The sequence below is a fragment of the Myodes glareolus genome, chromosome X (genome assembly GCF_982192425.1).
Source record: "Myodes glareolus chromosome X, mMyoGla1.1, whole genome shotgun sequence".
Taxonomy (NCBI): domain Eukaryota; kingdom Metazoa; phylum Chordata; class Mammalia; order Rodentia; family Cricetidae; genus Myodes; species Myodes glareolus.
In genome coordinates this window covers 118383333-118399726 of record NC_142053.1, presented here as the reverse complement: position 1 = coordinate 118399726, position 16394 = coordinate 118383333, and the positions used below count along the sequence as shown (strand labels likewise).

The window sequence follows — 16394 nt, the reverse complement described above, 5'->3', positions numbered from 1 at the left end:
GGAAGGAAGGAAGGAAGGAAGGAAAGAAGGAAGAAAAGTCAGCATTTGCAGCCCAGCTGCCTGTGCTTAAAACCCCTCTATCTTCAACACCACTGACTATACTGGTCCAGGGCCTGCTCTAGGCCCTAGGCAGTTACCTTCTAGAGGTAATCTTTAAAGATCAAAGATTTTGGCTGGGCATGTTGGTGTATGCTTTTAATCCCAGAATTCTGGCTAGTCTTATCTACATAATGTGTTCTAGGACATCCATGACTGTAGAGAGAGACCTGTATCAGAAAGAAAAATAACATTTTGCAGAGCTAGTCAGTATAATGATGTTTTATTTGTGTTTTAATTAATAAATAAACTTTGCCTGAAGGTCAAAACTAGCCACACTAGTCAGCCATAAAGGCCAGGCAGTGGTAGCACACACCTTCAATCTCAGCAATCACACTAGTTAGCCATAGAGGCCAGGTGGTGGTGGTGTACACCTTTAATTTCAGCACTAGAGAGGAATATAAAACAGGCAGAGACAGGAACTCAGGGTAAGAGTCTCATTCTGAGGATTCATGGAAACAGGATCACCCATTTCGGTCTGAGATTGAGGTAAGAGCTGATCTTCAGCTTGAACCCCAATATTTGTCTCTGGGTTATTATTATTTGTGCTACGAGTCAGCTTCAGAATTTCTATAGAACAGAGGGTCTTGAGGAAACATCTCTGCAAAGATACAACTAATATACCACTTATCCACAGATAGTATATATGTGGACTGCAGAACTTTGAGAGTAAGGTATTAGAATGTAACAACCACAGATAGAAGGGTTCTCTTGTGTTCTCTCTCTCTCTCTCTCTCTCTCTCTCTCTCTCTCTCTCTCTCTCTCTCTCTTTCTCTCTCTCAGCTGTAGAATCCAGATAGGCCAAAATCAACCAGCTTGCACGTTCCACCACTTGTCATAAGACTGTTCTCTGACCTCAGATCTTTGTGAGTAACACCATTTGCATGAAGGAAATCTAGGCCTCTTAGAAACTGTAGCATGTGAATCTTTAAGGTCTTATCTGGAAAATTTGGTGGGGGTGCCTTGTCCACTTATGTCCTTAGGCTTGGTCTATATGCTCAAACACCTTAGTGTCACTTTAGTCTCTTGGTCAGTTCAGGAAGTAGCACAGACATCCTCAGCCAGACAACATGGGCATGCTCAAAGACAACACGGGCATGCTCAAATGCCCATTCCAGCCTCCTCAGTAAGACTACCTCAAAGCACATACTGATGGGAAGGCCCACTAAACCTCCTCCTCTACTGGGGACTCTCAAAGGGCCATAAAGTAGCCACTGTGCAAATCATGGACCTTATACAATATCCCATAAGCACGGCTGCCAATTTCAACCACTGACATGTATTGAGAGGCAACCATTGTCAGATGAAAGGGATATCCTGATGATGAGCCAAGAGGGGCAGAGCTATTTATCAGAGCCTAGGAACGAGTTCCTGTGGTACCATATTCCAAGGCTCAGTCCCATGTGGCTGGATGCCATGGGCAAGACCATAGGCGACAGACTCCCTCAAGTCTTTGGTCAAATTTATACTTAAGTATTTCATAGGTTTTTAATGATGTTGTTTGTTCATGATATTCTTTCAATTTACAATTGTTCATCACTACAATATTCTAGTGTATATTTGATCTTGTATTGTGAAATTGTGGTAAACTAACAATTGTTTGTTTTAGTGGCTTTTTGATAGATTCTTTTGTATTTTCTACATAGATGATCTTTTTATTTTCTCCCCTTTTTCATTTCTGGTCTTTTTATTTCTTTTCCTTGCCTTTTACCACTAGCTAGGACCTCCAATACAATGTCAGCCTAGAGATGATCAGAACAAATATGCTTTGATTTTTATTGTTTGACAGTTTCATACATATTTAAAATAAATTTTAGTCCTTTTACCCCTATTACCCTCTCTTACCACTCCCCTACAAACACACATTTAATCTCCTGCTGGAACCCTTCTCAGATAGTCCTCCTCCTATTTTCCTTTTTTCTTTTTACATATGAACCACTGAGTTTAATTGCTTTCTTGCCTAACCATGGGTAGGAGTTTACTGGAGACACTGAAAAAATGACACACTGCCTTACTCTCTTGAGGGTTGGAGATGATGTCAATTTTCAGTTTTTTATCCCTGTTCAACTTGGGTGAACCAAGTTTTCATCCTGAACATCCTTGGTGCTAACTTTCAAGTTAGAGACCGTCTGGGCCCACCCTGGTCTGGACTAATGCAGTACTTCCCCTGCCCGCCTCCCATGCCTGAGATTTTTACCACCAGAAAGAGGTAGGGAGTTTTGCCTTTCAGGCAGAACTTGGTCAACTTAAGTCCCTCATCGTGAATACTTTCTATTCTAACAAGAAACGTTCCTTCAGAAATTGATCTCTAATGTTTCTAATGTCGTGGATAAAAGTTGCTGTGATAGCCTGACAGATCCTTCTAAGTTGGACAAGGGTAAAAAGCTGAAAATTGACATCATCCCAACTCTTAGAAATGCACCCTGACCTTGGTGGAGACAAGTATTGGCATGACCAAGCCTGACCTCATAGATAATTTGAAAATCATTGCTCAGTCTGGCACAAAACTTTCATGGAGGCTCTCCAAGCTGGTGCAGATGTCTCTAAGATTCAGCAGTTTCATGTTTTTTTTAGTTAGGATTTTTACTGCTGTGATAAAACATCATGACCAAAAGCAACTTGGGGAGTAAATGCTTAATTTCATTTTACAGTTTATAGTCCATTATTCAGAAAGTCAGGTCAGGAACTTAAGGTAGGAACCTAGAAGAAAGAACTAATGCAGATGCCATGGAATGATGCTGTTAACTGGCTTGCTCCTTATGACTTGCTCAGTCTGCTTTCTTACACACACCAGGACCACCTGCCCAGGGTAGCACCACCTGCAATGACCTGGACCCTCCCATGTCAATCACCAGTTTTAAAAATGTCCCACAGGAGTGGATCATGGTGGTGCACATCTTTAACTCCAGCACTCCGGAGACAGAAACAGGTGGATCTCTATGAGTTTTAGGCCACCTTTGTTTGCATAGAGAGTTCCAAGACAGCCAGAGCTATACAGAGAAATCCTATCTCAAAAAAATGGCTGGAAGTGGTGGTGCACCCCTTTAAGCCCAGCACTTAGGAGGCAGAGGTAAGTGGGATCTCAGTGAGTTCAAGGTCAGCCTTGAACTTGGTCTACATGGTGAGTTCCAGGACAGCCAGGACTACATAGAAAAACTCTCTCAAAAAGAAGAAAGAGAGAAAGAAAGAAAGAAAGAAAGAAAGAAAGAAAGAAAGAGGAAAGAAAGGAAGGAAAAAAGAAAAAAAAGTAAGTCCATAGGCATGCCTCCAGGCTTTTTTTTGAGACAGAGTTTCTCTTTGTAGCCTTGGCTGTCCTAGAACTCGTTCTGTAGAATAGGATGGCCTCCAACTCACAGAGATCTGGCTGACTCTGCCCCCTGAGTGCAAGATTAAAGGCATATGCCACCACCACCCCGCTGCATCCAGGCCAATCTTATGGAGTGATCTTTTTTTAATTGTGTTTTCTTCTTTTCAGATAAACCTAGCTTGTTTCAAGTTGACAAAAAAGACAGTATTGGATTTCATCCAGCCTCTCTGGTGGCAGAGAAAGTTGGGATCATAAAGTACAATGATGATGAACACTATACCTGTGAGTCTTATGCTGATGGATTCTTCACTGTGCAAGCATGTCACGGTGAGTCTATTGGCCAGGATGTAAAAGTGACCCTTCATTCCAAAGACCAGACAGAATGATTAGAGGAGAGTCAATGGAGTGCCTAAGAGGCACTCACAGTTAATGGGCTATTCTATCACTATTTGGATAAGGAAGGATGAAAGATCAGTGATAATGAGACAAAGGAAGAGAAAGAAGAGGACAATAAGAATGATGAGGAGAAGCCAAGACTGGAGCTGGAAGGTCAGGTGAGGAGGATGATGCTGACACAAATAAAAAAAATAAAAGCTGAATAAAGATACATTGGTCAGAAATAATTGAGCCAGACCATTTGGACCTGGTGAGGTCCAAATCACTGAAGAGGAATATAGTGAATTCTATAGTGATTGGGAAAACTACTTGGCCATCCAACACTTCTTTGTAGAAGGTCAGCTGGAATTCAGGGCACTGTTCATCATCTCTTGGCAAGTTTCTGTTGTCCTCTTTGAGAACATCGAGAAGAACATCAAGCTCTATCCATCATATGTTCATTATGGACACCTATGGTGAGTCAATATCAAACTATGTCAATGTTATCTGTGGTCTGGGTGGCTCCAAGGATGAATATCCCCCAAGAAATACCCCAGCAGAAGAAAACCTTGAAAGTCATCTACAAAAACAGTGGGAAGAAAGGCCTTGAGCTCATCACTAAGCTGGCAGAAGACAAAGAGAAATAGAAAAAGTTCTGTGAGGTATGTTCTAAGAACCTAAAGCTCGGAATCCATGAAGATTCCACTAACTGGCAATGATGCTTCTCTGAGCCACTGGGCTAGCACACCTCTCAGTCTGGATATGAGATGGCTTTCATATCAAAGTGTGTACCTTTGATATGACCCAGAAATCCATTTGCTACCTTACTACTGAAAGTAAAGACTGGATAGCCAACTCTGCCTTCATGGAGCGTATGAAGAAGTGGAGCATTGAGGTGGTTTATGTAACTAAGCCTATTTACAGAGGCTGTATGCAGCAGGTCAAGGAGTTGTATGGGGAAAAGCCTAGTATCTTTGACCAAGAAGGGCATGTAACTATCAGAGGGCAAGAAGGAGAAGAAAATGGAGTAGAACAAGGGAAATTTTGAGAATCTATGAAAGCTCATGAAGATTTTGGATAAGAAAGTTGACAACGTGACAATCTCCAATAAGCTTGTCTCTTCACGATGCTTCATTATCAAAAGCACTTACGGAAGAACAGTCATCATGGAGCAGATCACGAAGGCCCAAGCACTCCAAGACAACACTACAATTGGCTACATAGTGGTCAAAAAGCACACAAAGATCCATCCTGACCACCCCAGTGTGAAAGTCTGCAGCAAAAGACAGAGGCAGACAAAATAGCAAGGCTGTGAGAACCTAGCGGTGCTACTGTTTAGCACTTTACTTTCCCCTGGCTTCTCCCTGGAGGATCCCAAGACTACATCTGCTGAATGATCATAGAAGGCCTGGGCACTGATGAAAATGAATTGACAGGAGAGGAGCTGAGCGTAGCTTATCCCACCACTTTTGCATGATGCGATGTGGAGGCCCAAATACATGAGCCTATTTCAACCTTGTCTGAAGATCAGAGAGTTTGAGGGTGCTCAAAATTGATGACAACAACCAGCGTTACACATCCTGACCCAGGATGTGGCTGATTATTTTGACATTAAGATGGCACATACAGGCAGATCCACTCCACCCTGACAAATGGCTAGGATATGCAAGCATACTTCTGCACCTTCTTTTGTATTAGGAGGTTTAATCTGTGGAGTGGCTGCCTTCAGGATACTTGGTCTAGGGTGGCCTCACTGCCTAAACAACAGAATGCTAATGACTTGATGTCTCAAAATATTAAAGCAATTAACTGTTCGAGTTGTCCTTTGTATCATGTTAAAGAAGTCTTTTAGCCCCCACCTCAGCTTCTGCAGCAGGGTCTTCTGCGTTCCACTAAACTCTTCCCTACCCCCACGGTCGCCCTTTTGTCTCCTGTGTCCTTGGAATACCAGATGTCCCTATTTCAGTGCTGAGGAGTTCTATCCAGAGAGGTGAGTGTGTGCTAGACAGGGCAGATTGTCCCGGAAGAGAGCACAGCCCCCACCCCTCAGCTTCTGCAGCAGGGTCTTCTGTGTTCCACTGGACTCTACCCTGCCCCCATGGTCGCCCTTTTGTCTCCTGGGTCCTTGGAATACCAGCTGTCCCTATTTCAGTGCTGAGGAGTTCCAGCCAGAGGGGTGAGTCTGTGCTATCCGAGGCAGACTGTCGGAAGAGAGCACAGCCCCCCCTCCCCTCAGCCTATGCTGCAGGGTCTTCTGTGTTCCACTCGACCCTACCCTGCCACCACGGTCTCCTTCCCCATCCATGATGAAATGCTGAGAAGCTTAATCTGGTACAAGTGTTATTCAGATAACCACAGCTACAGTAAATTCATGAGTGCAGCAGCTATGTTGTTTTCCAGATGTGTAATGGTTGTTCTGTCTCTTTAAGAGACAAGCCACGCCCACTCTCTCCCCCATCTGCTGAGACAGGCAGGTCTTTCTTCCTGCTTGCAGCCTTAGTCTCTCTTCCATCTTCCTCTCGGAGAGGCTTCTGCCTCTCCCCACTTCTCTCCTTCCCCCTTCTGTCTCTTCTCTCTCTTCTCTCTCTTTCTCTCTCTCTCTCTGCTCTTCTCCCCTTCTCCCATCCCCCTCCTTAACCCCCTGAATAAATATCCAACCTCACTCTGCATGGTGTGTCTATCCATGTCTCTGTCTCTTGCTCGCCCACCATGTGTCTCCCTGCCTGGGACCAGCCACCACTCAGGGACCAGCAGTGGTATCTACCTGGAACTGGCTGCTCTCAGGGCCAGCAGCCTGCCACCACATGGCCCGCTGCTACCACTTGGCGCTACCACATTTCTGCTGCCTGCTGCCACTGGGGATCCTGCAGCAATTTTTATTTTTTTCGTTACAAGATGTCTTTTTGTTACATATCTCCCTATTCTCTGGCTCTTATATTCTTTCCATTTCCTCTTCCATAATGTTCTGTGAGCCTTAGAGGTGGAAATATAGCTGTCCATTTAAGGCCAAGCATATCACCATCACTTATTCTTCATACTTTGGCCAGTTATGGGTTCTTACATTAATGACCACCCACTATTTACATTGTTCTTGAGCCAAAAGGATAAGTTTAGCCTTTCACCACAGAGATCAGCTATAGATTATTCAACTGTGTTGGGGGTGTTTGCAGGTATGTGGATATGGATGCACATATGTGCACATGCGAGTGGAAGCCAAAGACAACCTTGGGTACTGTTTTTCAGGTACCACCCAACATATTTTTAAGACACGGTCTCAGTGACCTAGAACTCATGATGTAGGCTATGCTGACTGACCAGAAAGTCCAAGAAATCTGCATATTTTTGTCTCCCCAGTGCTGGAATTACAAGTTCTTCATCAGATCTGGCTTTTTATATGGATGCTGAAGATGGAACTCGAGTCCTCATGCCTGCCAGGCAAGTACTTTACCAACTGAATTAGTTCCCTATTTTCTCATTTGCTGGATAACATCTTTTAATATACAAAGTTTTTCAAATTTGTTTGTTTGTTTTCAGGCTGAAGAGATGGCTTAGTAGTTAAAAAGTGCCTGCCACCAAGACTGAGAATCTGAATTTGATTCCTAGGCCCCACATGGTGGAAAGAGAGAACTGATTCCTCAGGCATCATCCTGTGTCCTCCATGCATGTGCATGACATGCGCATACCTACACTCATACACACGCAAATAAATACTTTTTAAAGTTTTCAATTTTCAGAAAGTCTAATTTATTGATTTCATTCTTTAGCTACTTGTGTTTTTAATAGTATATCTAAGAGACTCATTCTCAGTTCAAGGTCATGTATGTTTTCACCTGTTTCTTTGTAAGAGTTTATAGTTTTAGCTCTTAGATTTATATCTTCAATTCATTTTGAGTTACTTTTTGTCTATGCTGTGATGTATTGAAGATAAATTCATGGTTTTGTGCTAGGATATCCAGCTTTCCCTGCACTGTTTTTAAAATAGACAGTCCTGTGCTTCCCCAAAAAATCTTGGCACCCTTGTTGAATGACAACTAACCATCTATGGATGGATAGGTAAGGCAAATCTTCGTTGATAAATAGTTACCTTTAGCTGATATGGCCTAAATTCTATACCTAGAGGATACTTCAAGTTATATTTTGTTTATATATATATATATATGTATATATATATATATATATATATACATATATATATATATACTTGCTCAAATAGTTTCTCAAGTAGTGACATTTTGCCTCTATTAGGAGTATCTTTAACAAAGAATTTAAATGTGACAAAATTTTTAAAATAAATTGTCTCTACTTTTGATCCTTCCTAATGGTTTGTAAAAATGTAATGCTGCAAAATTGGAAGTTCTCTCAAAATCATTCTATTTTGATACGAACTAAAAATTTATCCAATTAAAAATAGGAGCTTCATCAAAAGATGCTTCAAAGTAAAGATATTCCGACATTCAATTATAGAATTGCAAAATTAGATCTTAGAAATCATTTGGACTCTCATCATTTAATTTCAGTTCTCCCGAAATAAATGCAATGCTTTCCTGTTTGCAAGCTTTGTTTGCAATAATTTCACTTTTCTAAAATTATCAAATGAACTTTTAATGAATACTTTGATTAAAAATTTCCAAATGCTTTTGAGAAATCAAAACAACAAAAGTTGGAAGACTTTAAAAAATCTGACTAGTTTTATGTCAACTTGACACAAGCTAGAGTCATCAGAGAGAAAGGAGCCTCAATTGAGAAAATGCCTCCATAAGATCCAGCTGTAAGACATTTTCTTAATTAGTGATTGGTGGGGGAGGACCCAGCCCATTGTGGGCAGGGCCATCCCAGGGCTAGTGGTCCTGGGTTCTACTTGATAAAAAAAGCAGGCTGAGCAAGCCAGGGAAGCATTCCAGTAAGCAGCACCCCTCCGTGGCCTCTGCATCAGGTTCTGCCTTCAGGTTCCTACTCTGTTTGAGTTCCTGTCCTGGCATCTTGCAATGATGGACTATGGTGTGAAGTGTCAGCTAAATAACCCCTTCCTCCACAACTTGTCTTTTCATCATGGTGTTTGCTTCATTGCAGCAATAAACACCCTAAGACAGCAATGCCAATGTAAGACACATAGAGTGACTAACAAGGTAGTTCTTTAAGGCTCAAACATTTGATGATGCATACACCAAAATGCTAAGTATCTTTTTTATTATTTAAAACACTTTCACATACAATGTATTTTGATCATGTTTTATCCTCCTTGAACTCCTCCCATATCCTCCCCTCCTCCCTACCCACCCAACTTCATTTTCTCTCTCCCACCTCTCAAAATTACAAAAAGAAAATCAAACTAAACCAAAATAAATAAGATCTTCACTTAGCATTAGTTTTCTGTTTTTGCTTTGTTTGTGGAAGCACATCTCATGACTTTGTACAAGTTGGCCTGGAACTTGCAATCCTTCTGTCTCAGATGAAAATACACTGGAATGAACCACTACATCAGGTTTCAACATCAATTTTTGTCATAATATTTGCATTTAAGTTACTCTAACATTGTGTCAGTAAAGACATTTGTAATTCTTGACAATGACAACTTCTGTTTCGGTTGGTGGGATATGGGAGTTTGTCTTTTTACAGTTAACCACGAATCATGTGTGCACCTTGACTCTTTATATAGCTCAGTTCCATAGGGTTCTCAGTTTTACTAAGAATACTGTCCTGGCTCTGATGTTAGATTTTTAACAACTTAGATTTGAACTACTATCCTCTTTGTGATAAGTCATTTTATTTCCAAATACTAAAGTTTAAAAAATGAATTTACTATAGCATGATAGATGTTATACCTTGAACAGAATGAACTTCTGAAGGTTTTATTTAGATACGTGAACCAGATGAAAATATCAAACTATATTTGAAATGAACTGATGATATTTGAAGCATCTGATACCACTAATAGAAAACTGGTGTCAGGTAACTCTTCATGACCTTCCTCACCTTGTGATGGAGCCAACCCAGCAAGAGCTATTGCTTCACTTTTTATATCAGGACAAGAAAACCCTGGAGTAAAAAAACAGCTAGAAGAGAAAGTGAAAATAAATGTTGTATAAAGTCATTTGTAAATATCCTTAAGACATGGGCAATGAGTACCCTGTCTGAGATCACTGTGGATCACAGACATACCTAAAGGATAAAAGCATTTTAAAACCCATGGACAGCTCTGCTACTCACACAGTCTCAACAATGACAGACATTGAGCCAACACCCTAAATGTCTACACTCAAGATTAATACCTTGGCTGGAAATGTAGCTCTATCAGTAGAGTGCTTAACTACCATGTATAAAACTCTAGGTCCATTCCTAGCATCACATAAATCAGGCATAGTGGCATGTGCCTTTATTTCAGGACATGGGAGGTAGAGGAAAGATTAAGGACAGTGAGTTGGAGTCCAATCTTGAATACATGAGACCCTGTCTCCAAAAAAAAAAGATTCATTTTTTTTAACTTTTTCCTGATACCCTAGACAGAAAAAGCAACCACACTCAAACACTAATAGCAAAATCAGAAACAGAAACAATTTTACAGGACAGGAAAGAAGCAATGGAGAGACTTATAAAAGACAAACAGAAGTTAATTTGTGAGATGCCGGCCTTCAGAGAGCAGGCTTGCAACAGATCTGTACATAAGCAGGTATCAGTTCCCGCTACTATTGAACATATTTCTTTTCTTTTATCACACTCCTGAGTTTTAATGGAATAAATGATTTCATATGCAGTTACAAAACTTAACATAATAAGGAATTAAAATTATTCTTAAATTCACATATTTTTGCATACATATATGTATTTGTATGTGCTTATGCCTACAATTATATGCCAATCTGGCTATAAAATAGGTGAATTAGAAACTAGGTAGTCACTAGGCAGTGGTGGTACACGCCTTTAATCCCAATACTCAGGAGCCAAAGGCAGGTGGATTTCGGTGAGTTTGAGGCCAGCCTGGTCTACATAGTGAGTTTTAGGACAGTCAGGGTTACACAGTGAAACCCTGTCTTGAAAAACCAAAAAAGAAGAAAGAAAGAAAGAAAGAAAGAAAGAAAGAAAGAAAGAAAGAAAGAAAGAAAGAAAGAAAGAAGGAAAGAAGGAAAGAAGGAAAGAAGGAAAGAAGGAAAGAAGGAAAGAAAGAAAGAAAGAAAGAAAGAAAGAAAGAAAGAAAGAAAGAAAGAAAGAAAGAAAGAAAGAAAGAAGGAAAGTAGGCGTTGTGCCCTAGAATTATAACACTAGGTCTCCATCTATAATTTATTTTGTTTTGTCTGATTTTCCTTTCTTCCTTTAATTCTCCTGCAGCCCAAAGGTTGATCCTGAACTCACACTCCAGCCTCCAGCCTTGAACACTAGAATTACAGGCATGTGCCACCATGTTCAACAAGTTTCTTTCCTTCCTTTCTTCCTCCTTTCCTCCCTTCCTCCACCCCTTTCTCTTCTGAGGCAAGGTCTCATGTAGTAGTCTGGTCCCATACTCAATATGCAGTTAAGAACGGCGCTGAACTGCTAATCCGCTTGCTTCCCTTTCCCTAGCCTCTTAAGTGCTGGAGTTACAGACACCTGGATTATAAAAGTCTTTAACACAATTTTCATTTCATTTGGATTGAAAAATGTCATGATATTCATTAACTATAATTTATATTTTACCTTTCAATTTCAATTGATACTTTTTCTTCTAAAATATTTAAAACTATTGTTTATAAAACCATAAATTATCTAACTTAAACTTAAAATTTACTTTACATACCTGCATGAACATATATCCAAATTCTATACATTTTAAATATAAATGGATTTTACTGTTATAGTCATTTAAACCTTTACCATTAATAAAATGCGAATTACATGAAAAATCTTTTTAAAGTGGTACTGGAGGTTGAAGTCACTGCTGCGCATGTGCTAGGCAAGGACTGCATTACTGAACTACATCCCCATACTGATCTTCTTGCCTTAGGTTCTTCTTTTTAATTTAAGCTTTTTTTTTTGAGAATTTCCTACATGAGTACATCATCTTCACCCCTCTCTCTCCAGTATCCAACCCTTAACCACCAGGTATTGTATAACCTGTCAGATTGCTTGTCCCTGAAGAGAACTGAATTCGAGGCACCTTTCATTTCATTTTGACTGTAAAATTTCATGATACTCATTAACAACTATAAATCTGTCGGGGATATCTTGTCTGAATGGCCAATGTTGTGGTGGTATTTAGAGTGGGGTAGGACTATTGATCAGTGCTTTGAGACCATCCTAGGTAACTAAGTAAGACTCTGTCTCATAACTAAGACAACAAGGTATGGGGATGTAGTTCAGTAATGCAGTACTTGCCTTTATATTTTACCTTTTTATTTCAATTGCTACAACAGCTACTGATGACCCATAGCTCTTCACCTAAAGGTAGGGTTTCCTGGTCCTCTGTATCTTAAAATCATTCTGGCCCCTCTTCTGTCATTATTTTCCTCCAAGCCTTAGGTGTAGGGCTTATATTACAGATGCATCAGAGTTTGGCACCCCATGATCACTTGTTTTCTGCATTTTGATCAGTTGTGGATCTCTATTACAAAAAGCATCATCTTTGATGAGGAGTGATTCATACCTTTATCTGTGGGTGTAAGGATAGTATTTAGAATATAGTTAGAAATTATATGATTCTATGAAATTGTCAGGAATAGGTTCTCCTCTGGGTCCATGAGCTCTCCAACCACAAGTAGTTACTGAGCAAGCTCTACATCTAATTAGACAGCTGTTGGTTACTCTCAAGACAAAAATGCCACTATTACACTGTTGGGGCTATCTTGTCTGGATGGCCAATGTTGTGGTGGTATTTAGAGGGGGTAGGACTATTGATTGCTTTTCAGTATGTATTTTCTAATACTATGAGAGCCAGTTCTCAGGGAGGAAGCTATCAGGTCAGTTCCAGCTCAGTTCCTCTAAGTCCTGTGTCCGAAGTGCACAGCATCTTCAGCAATAGGGTCTTGCCTTCCCTCCCTACTTCAAAAACCCTAGTTTTCCCAGTGTCCCCCTACATAGCATATGTGTCCTACCATTTCCCTCACTAGAACCCTCCTCCCCATAGTCCCTGTCTATGTGTTTCCGGTACATACATCTAACCTATGATGTTCCACTTTCCCAATGATCTACCAAGAGACAGCCTACATAACTATGCGTATAATTCTGGCTGTGACAAGTGTCACGAGAGAGGCCACAAGAGCAATGGCAATGGTCTGAATTGTTTGGGTAATCTCTTGAACCCCCCTAAACAACTTGAAAAGTGGTTATCCGTGACTGGCACTGAGTTTTTGTTAGCTAGTCTTTGGCTCCTGGGAGAGTACAGCAACACGTGTGGCATGGCTCCATTTAAATACAGATATTGTCTATTTCAAGTAAATATCAAATAATATGTTTCCCTGTGGCTTTTTCAAGCATCCCTAGTGGTATTTACCTCTTCTCCTTCCCTCTCCCTCTCTACTGCCCTTCCTCTCCAGTTAAAGGACTGAAGTTTTTCCCTTTTCCCTGTTCATAACACCTCTGTACTGCTTCTGCCCTCTAGAATTCCCTCTCCCTCACCACATAGTGATTTTCTAATTTTCTGGTTTCTGAAGTTACTCCAGGTTAGTATATTCACGTCTAAAGACTCAGAGCTAGGATCTGAGAGAGAGAGAGAGAGAGAGAGAGAGAGAGAGAGAGAGAGAGAGAAGAGAGAGAGAGAGAGAGAGAGAGAGAGAGAGAGAGAGAGAGAGAGAAAACAACTCAGGTTCTGGGTAACCTCATTCAGTATGATAGCTGCTAGAGCCATCCATTAACCTGCAAATCTTTTTACAGCCTAAAAGAATTCCTTTGTGCATGTACATGTGCCACTTTTTCACTATCCATTCATCACTTGAGGAACATTTAGGTTGTTTCCATTTCCTAGCTACTGTGAATACAGTGGCAAGAAACTTGCCTTAGCCTCTTAAGCAGCTGGAATCGCAGGCAGTACCAACACACAGCTCATGAAGATCTTGAGTACAAAAATGAAATTACTGAAATAATAAAATAAAGGAAAAATTGTGTCTGTATTTTTGTTGGTATGACTCTTAGAGATTAAATGCAAGGCCTCAATGCACACTGAGCACATTGCTCTACCACTGAGCTACATATTCAACAACATGAATTTTATGGAATAAATACATAGTAATCCATGAGTCACATATTAATTTACTTGCATTACACGTCTAGACTTTGCCAACCCATCCAGACACTCAGACATATTTAAGTTCAGTCATCTTTGAGTTTTTGCCAATTCCATATAAAAAGCCATGGCAACATACACTTTTGTCATAATGAAGGTATTTTTGTTCAGGTAGGAGCACAGACATATTTTATTTAACAGCCTGCTATCTTGATTCATAACTTGTAAATATTTAAACCTAATGGAATAAGGGCTTTCATTTGTCCTCTTGCCCCAGGCCCACAAATGTCAGGGGTAAAGCTAGAACTCACCATCTGCAGATGTGTATGGCAAATCACCATCTCCAAGCAGGCCTTGAACAGTAACAAGTACTTTTAGAAACAGACAGCAGCATTTTATCAGCATCTGCATGTCTTCTGTTTTCCATGTAGTTACTGATATCTGGATTACCTTGTGGAGGGTAATAAATGTCCACAAATGCTCTCTGCAAGTTAGACACCTGACATCAACGTTCTTTAGAGGTAAAAATCTATTTAATTTTTTAGTGATTATTCCCTTGGGCTCATTGCTGCCTGAAGAGTTTATTGCAGAAACAAAAATAATAAACATTAGCTAACAATATAATAAATAATAGATGTAGGCTTATGCGGTACAATAAATGACAAAACCTTTGCAGGCTAAAGCAGTGAGATTCCCTTTCTACCTTCTGGAACAGCACAGATTCACTTTTCTTTCCTGCACACACTTCATATTCATCTAGCCTATAATATCCCATATTCCCCACTGATACACCAAGAGGCAGCTTACAGAGCTTTGCATATGACTCTGGCTGAGAAAAAAAGCCACAGTAACTGAGTACTATGCAAAGAAGCTCTTGAGAATAACAGCTTCAATTATTTCTTGCAGCATTGCCTGAGATCAGAACACAGCTTCTACAGCGGTGTTGGAAGCATTTAGCATTATCAGGGAATAGTTTGAAGGCACTCCTTCATTGTGAGGTAGGTCTAACTATCATGTAACTAGAAAGTCAGGTAAAGAAAGGAGGGGCAGTGTCTTTACTCCAGATGTAGTTGCATGATGAAGTAAGGTCTCTGCTTGATGAATTTTGATCTCACTCACTTCTCAACAACTCTGTGACTGAATCTGGAAGTGCCAAATGGAAGTCCACCACTTGCTCCAACTTTTCTGATGCTTGATAATAATACTTAATTTTAAAATGAAGTCTGGGTTATAGATAGCTAGTGCTCAATTAATAGAATGATTACCTAGCATGCGCAAGGCCTGGGGTTTGAGCCGCAGCACTGCAAAAAGCAGGCAGTGACACATACTTCTTAATCACGGCACTTGGAATGTAGAGCCAAGAGAAACAGGAGTTCAAGTTCACCCTCAGTTACATAATGAGTTTGAGACCAGCCTGGGATACATAAGACCAGAGAGAAGGTGGGAGGGAGGGAGGGAGGGAGGGAGGGAGGGAGAGAGAGAGAGAGAGAGAGAGAGAGAGAGAGAGAGAGAGAGAGAGAGATTATGACAAATGCTAAACTAGGCAGAATAATAGAGCAATGAGGATAAATCAAAACTGTGTCAGGCCCACAGGGACTTAAGTTCACTTTAAATGCTCCCTGCTTCTGATTCATTCTGCAGGGTACAGTGAAGGTGGTTTTTCTAAAGTATTGCTCTGATAAGATCAGTCCTTGTTAATACACACTTCAATTACTTTCCACTCCTCTATTTTTTTAATTAATTAATTGTGGGGGGTTGAGACAGGGTTTCTCTATGTCATCCTGGTTGGCCTAAAACTCACTGCAACTCACTCTGTAGACCAGGCTAGCCTCAAAATCACAGAAATCCCCCTGCCTCTGCCTCCTGAGTGCTGGGATTAAAGGAGTGTTTCACCATGCCTGGCCTCAAGTACTCTAAAGCTAATTCCTAGGTTCCCTAATGCAACAGGCTATCTCAGGTCATCTTAGACTACCACTCTCACATACTTCCACTAGACCTAAAGGAAATTTTTTTTACCTGATCTTCCATCTTCTTAAAATAGTCCTCCTCCATGGCTTGTTTTTGATAGACAATTGTCCTGTCAAGATGCATTGTAATCATACCCTTTTCTCATAAGAAAGAGGTCTTTTCTGGCCCGCTCTTCTAACCAGGTCGTCTGTCTCTATTCCCCAGGGATGCCCATTGAATGCCTTTATTAAGGAGGTGATAGAACTAGTTTCACCCCAGATTTGATTGCAAGATAAAGTAAGGCCTTTGATTTATCCCCAGCTCAGATTTCCCTTCATCTGTGGAACTCTTGAAAGATTATCTCTATGTCCTCAACACTTAAAACATTTAGACTAATCTAAATGAAGTTGAATTACATTGGGGTGAGTTGAGCACATTTTAAAAATTTATTTTATTATATTTTATTCAGTTTGTATGCAC

At 40.4% G+C, this 16394-nt stretch overlaps 2 pseudogenes; one reads left to right on the top strand and one right to left on the bottom strand.

The window, feature by feature from the left end:
• Positions 1-644: 644 nt before the first annotated feature.
• LOC125404612 (cyclin-dependent kinase 4 pseudogene) lies at positions 645-1393 on the bottom strand (annotated as a pseudogene).
• A 669-nt stretch (positions 1394-2062) lies between these two features.
• LOC125404611 (heat shock protein HSP 90-beta pseudogene) lies at positions 2063-5374 on the top strand (annotated as a pseudogene).
• Positions 5375-16394: the final 11020 nt, after the last annotated feature.